The sequence below is a fragment of the Lycium ferocissimum genome, chromosome 1, assembly GCF_029784015.1.
Source record: "Lycium ferocissimum isolate CSIRO_LF1 chromosome 1, AGI_CSIRO_Lferr_CH_V1, whole genome shotgun sequence".
NCBI lineage: Eukaryota > Viridiplantae > Streptophyta > Magnoliopsida > Solanales > Solanaceae > Lycium > Lycium ferocissimum.
The window spans coordinates 13,583,296-13,591,811 of NC_081342.1; positions in this window are offsets into that span (position 1 = coordinate 13,583,296).

Here is an 8,516-nt window from a genome sequence, read left to right on the forward strand (position 1 = left end):
ATCTAACCTCTATATGAATCTCTACTATTTTCCAATAAATAAAGATTGTCTCTTTCTATGATTTTCCCAAATATAAGAAAGTAACTATGAAGAACGATTAATTGTGCCAAGTAAATTCGTCTTAGTCCTAAGTGAATCTATTAAACAAAGTTTAAAGCTTTGAGTCCTTGTTATTTATTCTTACCAACCCTAATTATTTTTCTAAATAAATCAAGGTAACAACAATAACATACCCAGTGAATCCCACAACGTGGGGTCTGGGGAGAGTAGAGTGTACGCAGACCTTACCCCTACCTTAGGTAGGGAGGCTGTTTCCGAATCCAAAATAAATCAAGGTCTATGGCTTTAATCAATGTTTACAACCATTAATTATGAATGAAGAATAAATAAATCCTAATAATCCATTATGTGTATATCAATCACAAAACCCAATCACAAAACACCCATCATTGGGTTCACAACCCTAGTAAAGGTATTTAGCAACTCATGACAAAGAACAAAAAATAAGAAATTAAAGAATTCTTAATTGCTTAATTTGGAAGAAAAGAGAAATTGATAATACTTGAATTGATGTTTGAATCTCCAAAAACTAGAGAGTATTTGATGTTCTAAGTCAAGAGATAAAATAAAACAACTGATAACAATTAAAACCCTACAATGGCTATTTATAGGTTCTGAAAACGTCAAAGTTACAGATTTACACTTTGGTCCCCGTCGATACAAAATATGGTCCGTATATCATAATACAGACCGTAAACCAGTTTACGCCCAGGTTTCCTTCAAGACATGAGCACTTGCAACCTCCTGAAATACGGACCGTATTTTGATTTACGGTTCGTCTTCTGTATGATCGTCTTTCACTTTGCAAACTTCAACTTACTGCCAAATATCTAAATGATTAAATACACTTTGAAAGACGGACCGTAAAGTGGAATACGGTCCGTAAAAGTTGTTCGTATTTCACTATCTTCTCAGCATGCCCTTACGGTTTACGCTTATCTTTAAATACGCCATGGAATACGGCCCGTATTTGAGAATACGTCCGTATATTGAGTTCGACCAACCGCACTTTAAGCTGTTTTCATTCTAAATCGCTCCATTACGAAAAGCACTAAAAACACATTAAATAGACATTATGTAACAACCCGAAAATTTTCAAGTGCTTAGAATTACTTCCTTATTTGTAGAGTATTTAATTTTAACGAGTTTCATATCGGAGCGTGTACTAATTATACCCATATAACATGTATGTATAAATTAGTTGTTGAATATTATTCACATGATATAATATTAGTTGGTGAATTGGTTAAGAGTAAATTAGTGGGCCAGGCCCACTACTTCAGCTATTGGTCAGTTTTTAGATGAAAGTGGAGGGACAGAAAAATCATTATTCTATTCCTAGACTAAAAAGAACAAAAAAAAAAAAAAAGGAAAGGAGAACCGCATAGGGCAGTTGGTGCTACTGCGTTCAAGAACCATTACAGAGAAAGATTGCTCTCGGTTAAGAAAGACAAAAAAAAAAAAAAAATCCAGGTACATAGTATGTTATTATTTTAGTATTTAAAAAGAAAAGCATGTTGCAGAGTGATTTTGGATATTAACAAGAATGGTAGGATTTGTAGAGGGGGTTGGTTTCAAATTGCAGAAGTTGCCATTCTTTTGCTGCAATTCACGTGCAACTATGTAGTACCCATTTTGTTTCTTTTGCCCATTTTTGGCTTCTTTCCCTCCCTTCGTCTTTTCTCTGTACACTCTATAATATTAGAATTTATTTTGGGATGTTTATTTTCCTTCTTTCACCCTTTCTCTGTACACTATAAATATTAGTATTCATTTTGGGATGTTGGGGTTTATATAAAAATATTGTAGAATGGTTTAGTAAGGGTATATATGGAGATACAAGTTCTACTTTTTAAAAGAATTATGGATCAAGGTATAGAAGGTTGAGATTTAGTTCTAAACCTAAAATTATAGGATTAGTTTTCCTAGACTAATTTAAACCATTTATTTATGTTATTGGATAGATTGAGGCTATTGGAGATTGTTGAAGAGAATTTGGCATTTCAAGAGTGGTTGCGTTCCGGTTATAAGGCAAGTGAGGCTTAAACTCTTAGTTTACTTGCTTTTCATAAAAAGCATATGGTTTGTGTTGTATGTATGCATTTAAACCATTTAGTTCGTGTGAGTGGGCAAGCATGATCTAAATTGGATAATTTTCAAGTTTCTAAAGTAATGACCGTATGAGTCCTTTAGCGTAATTTCGCTTAAATAGATACTATTTACACAAATGTAAAGTTTAGAAGTGGTATTGAATGGATGTATGTTCCACTTATCATATCTTCAGAGGGGCATACTTCTACGAGTCCCATTGATGTTCGGTGAGAGATAGATCTTTATAATTTTAAGTAACCGGGTAAGATGGGGGTAAATAATGCCTCCCGGAAGACGGGGTAAGACATAGACAAATACGTACTATGTCCGTGAGCATAGATTCGGATTCGGTGTAGTGCGTATTGCTCGTCGGGTAAGATGGGGGTAAATAATGCCTCTCGGAAGACGGGGTAAGACATAGACAAATACGTACTATGTCCCGTAAGCATACATTCAGATGCAGTGTATTTCATGTATTGCTCGTCCGGGTAAGATGGGGGTAAATAATGCCCTCTCCGGAAGACGGGGTAAGACATAGACAAATACGTACTATGTCCCATAAGCATACATTCAGATGCAGTGTATTTCATGTATTGCTCGTCCGGGTAAGATGGGGGTAAATAATGCTCTCTCCGGAAGACGGGGTAAGACATAGATAAATACGTACTATGTCCCGTGAGCATAGATTCAGATTTAGAGTATTTCATGTTTTGCTTGTTTTCGCTTCATGATTTCGGCTTTAGCTTCGGTGTTTGTATATATTTAATATACTTGTCTTGTGTAATTGCTTTTATGCATTATCGGAGATTTCAAAGACTTGCCCCGGGTAGGCGAGAGTGTCGATGATCTTCCGGGTCTTTTAGACTCACGCTTGTTGATGTTGTATGTGTGCGAGTGTGGTTAACGATGACCGGATAGCCGATATTTGATTCATTCCGGCTTCGTTCGGTCCCGGTTCGGTCGAGGTGAGCCACCATTAGATCATGGCGGCCTCTTCTTCTTTAGTTGACTTAGTAGTATTCCGAGCTACGTCTCGTACTTTTATATTCAGACTAGCAGTTCCATGACTTAGACATTTTATGGGGTTTATGGGCAAGACTCAGTATTTATATTTCGCTTTCGCACTTTTCTTTATATTATGAGACTTTGCGTATTATTCATTTATTCGTTAATTTTCGCATGATTAGCTTAGAGGGTTCGCCTTATGGGTAGAAGCTCGTCAGGTGCCCGCTCACGGCCTGAGTGTCAGATTTGGGTCGTGACACATTAACTTGCTTAAAAACAAGTAAAACTTCTCGTAAAAAGGCCTTGGATGTGCCATAACTTCCGGGCACATCATGGACGCACAGCCTGTATCAGAAGTGTATATTGTTATTGTTATATCTCGTATTTTGTACATTGGGACAATCCGAGCTAACTGCGATAAGTTAAGGACAAGACTATTCCGGGACACGAGGTAGAGACTTTTATTTATTTTAAGGCATAAGTTGCTTATGATTTTATTGGCTTGGAATATTAAGGAAAATTTGCGGTTAAAAGTTAATTTTGGAAAGTTGACAATTCATGAAATAAAAGGGCCAAGTGGCCGGCCAATGTGGTGTGGGCCATAGGCCACATGGATGCATAATATATATAGTCAAGGATGACTAATAAATCATATTCTTCATCTTCCACACTTAGAAACTTGGAGAACAAAAAGAAGAGGGCCATTCGGCCATAGCTAGCAAAACTTGAAGTCCAAAAATCTTCATCAAAAAAATATTTTCTCCTAGCAATTCAACCAATTGGAAGGTCCTCTTTAACGTGAGATAATTGTTGGAGCAAGCAAACCATTCGTTTTATCATTTGCAAACCCTAGCTAAGTTGTGAAGTTGAGTAGAAAAGGTAAGGTTTAATCTTCTTTTTCATATGTTATGGATGATTTGTACATGTTGTAGTGTGTAGAAATGGATGAAAATCATGAAGTTGGTATGTTGGGGTGGTGGCCGAATAGGGCCTCCCTTGTATGGCAAGAAATGAATTAATTTTATGTAGTATTTTGGTTGTTATTGTTATGGGTTCTATGATGATAATGAAAGTTTAATGATTCAAGTGAGGATTGAAATCGTTGTGGGCTGATTTGGAAGTTAACGTGATTTTAATGTAGATTTTATATTTAAGAGAATGACATTGTTAACGTGTGGATTGTTGGTGTAATTCATGAATTTGGAAGAGGGGAATGTGTTGTTGTTGTTGTTCTCGGGTTTGGGGAGGTTTCGGGTGAAGTTGTATATTGGTTGGGTTGTTTTGAATATTGTGCGGATTGTTTGAAGTGTTCTTGAATCTTGTTTGAATGGTTTCGGATTAGTACTTGAACATGTGAGCGTTGATGTTGGCTTGAATGTGTATAGTTGAATTGAATGTAATTGGAATGTTGTCGAATTATGTAGAAGAGAGTTACTAACGTTAGAATGCGTTTCGAATTGATTGTTGATGTTGTTAGTATGGTTGTTGGTATTGTTGTTGATGATTTGGCCGAGTTGAATTCTCGGGGTTGTTGAATTTATAGGGGAAATGCTGCCCAAATTTCTGTAGAATTAAGTGCTAGCTTGGGATTGAAATCCTAAGTACCTATAGCTAATGTTTGGTATTTAATGACGTTATTGTAAATCTTGGGGAGCCCAAGACTTGAGTTTGGCTTAGCTTAGGAAGCGGACGAGATATGTAAAGCCTAACCTTTCTTTCTTTTGGCATGTCTTAGTGGTAAGTAGGCTATGATACGAGCCTCGGGGTAACTCCATTCTTAAGATCCGAGCTTGTATACGATTCTTATTCGCTTCTTAATGTTGGCTCTCTTAATGTAGTCGAACTAAGGTCCTTATGTTTTTATATGACTGGATTTCAAATGTTACATGAAGAATTTTGTTCTTAAAAGATTCCGTAACTACGAACGACCGTAACTTTCATAGACGAGCTCGGATCGCTTCGAAACGTTCATAGGAGATTCTACAATGAATAATATCTCCAACTTTCATAGGCGGGCTCGGATTGGTTTGATACCTGTCCGTGGGCCCCCGAGACTTTTCTACGATTGGTTCTAACGACTTTCTGAAAGAACTTAATGTGACTATCGTCTTAACCCCCGAGTGTGGATTACTTACTTATCTATTGAGTCTATAATAATGATTTATATGCATATAGTTGCTCACGACTCTGCTCATGCATACTGTTGATTACATCTTTCGCCGAGTCCCGGGCCGGTTATGTCGTCGTGCGCACTATGTTATATTCCGGAATATGATGTGTTACAGTTCACCGAGCTCCTCGCTAGAGGGCCGGGTTCCATTTATATTTTGGTGTTATGATGTGTTATGGCGTTATGATGTGTTATGGAGATATGTCGGGTTACGGAGATATGAAATCTTCTGGAGTATGATGTGTTATGGCGCCGGATGACGGGGCGGCGACCATGTTCCCGAGCCCCATGCATGATTTGTGTTTCAAAAGCAAATATTTTGGTATTCTCGCATATTGTACTTATTTTCCGTACTTCGTTGTTCCGATTATGATCCCATTTCTGCATTTCATGCTTTGCATACTCGCACATATTTCGCATCGACCCCCTTTCTTCGGGGTCGTGTTTCGTACTGCGGTACGCACGTCCACCTGCGATCCGCCGGCCCAGGACACCTACTCTGTATATCGGGAGTGCTCCGTTGTTCGAGCTATATTTTGGTACATACTCTTTCGTTGCATGTGTATATGTTTATTCGGGGGTACGGCGGGCCCCCGTCCCGTCATATGATTACGTGATTACTCTTAGAGGTACGTAGACATACATATGGGTCATGATTGGTTCGTACGGCTATGTCGTATGGATTATGTTTTGGGCGGTCCTGTCGCGCGCCTCGCATTTGCGTACGTGCATATGTTTGATATGTTATGTATATTATGACAGCCTTGCCGGCTTCTGTGCAGTATTTATGTTTGTATGTGACAGATTGAGACGACGTCTGACTTTCGTGCATGTCCAAATTATTTGTATGCCGAATGTAGGAAGCAGGTGCGTACGAGTGCCCAGCTCGGGCACTAGTCATGGCCTACGGGGTTGGGTCGTGACAGTTATTGTTTATTGGTATACTTTCGGTTGTTTGGTGTATATTCTTTGTATGAATAGTGAAAGAAGTATTTAAGGACTTTTGTAAGCTTGTTATTGTTATTGTGGGTTGTTGTATATGTTGCTGTGGCTCGAGAATAAGGGGAAGTGCTGCCTGTTTTGTTTTAGAATGAAGTTATTGTTGATATATGTGATATATTAGCACCATCTACGTTTGCACATGTATTCTTTGTTATAGGATTGGCGTGCTAGTTGTAATTAGATCGATTGTTGGATTGCTTGAACGACTTGAGATATGTTAAGGCTAACTCTTCTTTCATTTTGGCATGATAAAGAAACGAAACGTAAACAAAATTCATTCCATAATGATTCTACTCTTAGATATACTAGAAGCTTATGTTCTTGATCTTCTTATGATGTTATCAATCTTGTCTTATGGCTGTTGATCTTACCTTATGGTCGTTGATCTTACCTTATGGTCATTGAATCCTCAAGGTGAGATGTGTCGATGATGTTAGTTTCATAATGGTAATCGGAGGTATACCGACCTTACATCACTCCGATAGAGTCGTAACACTTCTTTGTGCTTTCATGCATGCATTATTACTATATATAATAAGGGAAAATCCAACTATTTTGTCGTCCTCGGTTACATTGCAACTAAGCCTTCTCAACTAAAAGGCTACCTCTTCAAAATTTGCCCCCATATTTATCTTTTATTGCTTTCATCTAAGGAATCTTTGATCATCCTCACGTGGTCATATTTGACATTTCCTAAAGTAAAGTTGCTCTCTATTGGATAATCAACGACGTCTTTGAATAGCAATGAAAAGGTCAACAGTCATTTATTGTCTCCAAAGAATACAGAACAACTATCTAAAATGTGGGGCCCATTATATAAGTAAGAATTCAAAGAATTTGTCGTCCTCACAGCTCAAACGGACCCACAGGGGAATGACGTTTTTTTTTTTTTTTTTTGATTAATTAAACCTTAACGTTGCATACTTCACTGTTGTTTTTCCCCTTAAATTTCTCTTTCCTAAGACTTCCCACGTGGGCTTTTGGATTGGTTTATATTGATATTGTAGTTATTTTTTTGTGAATCTACTTTTGCTCCTTTATTAAACTAAATTTTTACTCCTCCATTTGAATGTCGCGTAGGGTCAAATTGCATAAATATTAACCAATATTACTCAAGAAAATTCACTGTATCGAAGGAGAATTAAAATTTATAGTATTTTTCATACACTTTTTGAATATCTAAATTTTAATTTTAAAATATTAAATTAATCTAAAGAAGATTAATTAAATTATCTTTCAAAAAACGAAACACGAGAAATATTTTGGAACGCAAGGAATATATTATTTGCCCTTATACATTCAGGTAAAATTAACACAACTTTCGAGCCAAATTTTTTTTTTACAATTGGAACATTTATTAGGTTTTACTATATCTTTTATTCAACCTCCGATATTTTGCTTCTTAGTGAGCTCATATGTGCTTATAAAGATATGTCCTCAAATTATTTCTAAGCATAATTTTAAAATCTTTACTTTATTGATGTACTTTAATTATTGTTTATTAATATTTTGTAAGATCATTAGGCTAATATGTGTATATACTGATCATTAGGTTAATATGTGTATATACTCAAAACTAAGGTTATAAATGTTGTAGTATTAATTTAGAGTTATTGAAAATATTTGTTGTGTTAGATGATTCTAGAAGATGAAAATTGAGTTTGTATAATACGAGCGAAAATAAAAATACATTATTAAAATCTTAAATGAGTTCAAGATAAATAATTTGACACAGGGCGGAGTTAGAGTGTCGGCTATATGTTTGATCGGATTCGGTAGCGCATTGGTTAATTAAATTCTTTATTTGTCTTAAAAGTTCACTAAACTTCAAATTATGGCTCCACATCTAATTTGAAGTAAATAATTTCATTAAAAGTGTTAAAAGAGTGAAATGAAAGTTTTGTTTTTATATATTAAAAATATATTTATTTGAAATTTTAATTATTAGATAGTAATAAGGTGTATTATATATTATATATCTATTTAATTAAAATTTAAATTTTTATATCTTGAGTTTGGGCCCGGGCTTAGCACGGGCCTCGTGAGACTAGTATCTATTTTACTAAACCGATTGCGCTATAGTTGTGCACACCACTGTAGTTGGCTACGATATGATGATGATAGCCCCAAAGAGTGGCTTAATGGGGCGTGTGTGTGTGAATATATATATATATATATATATATATAT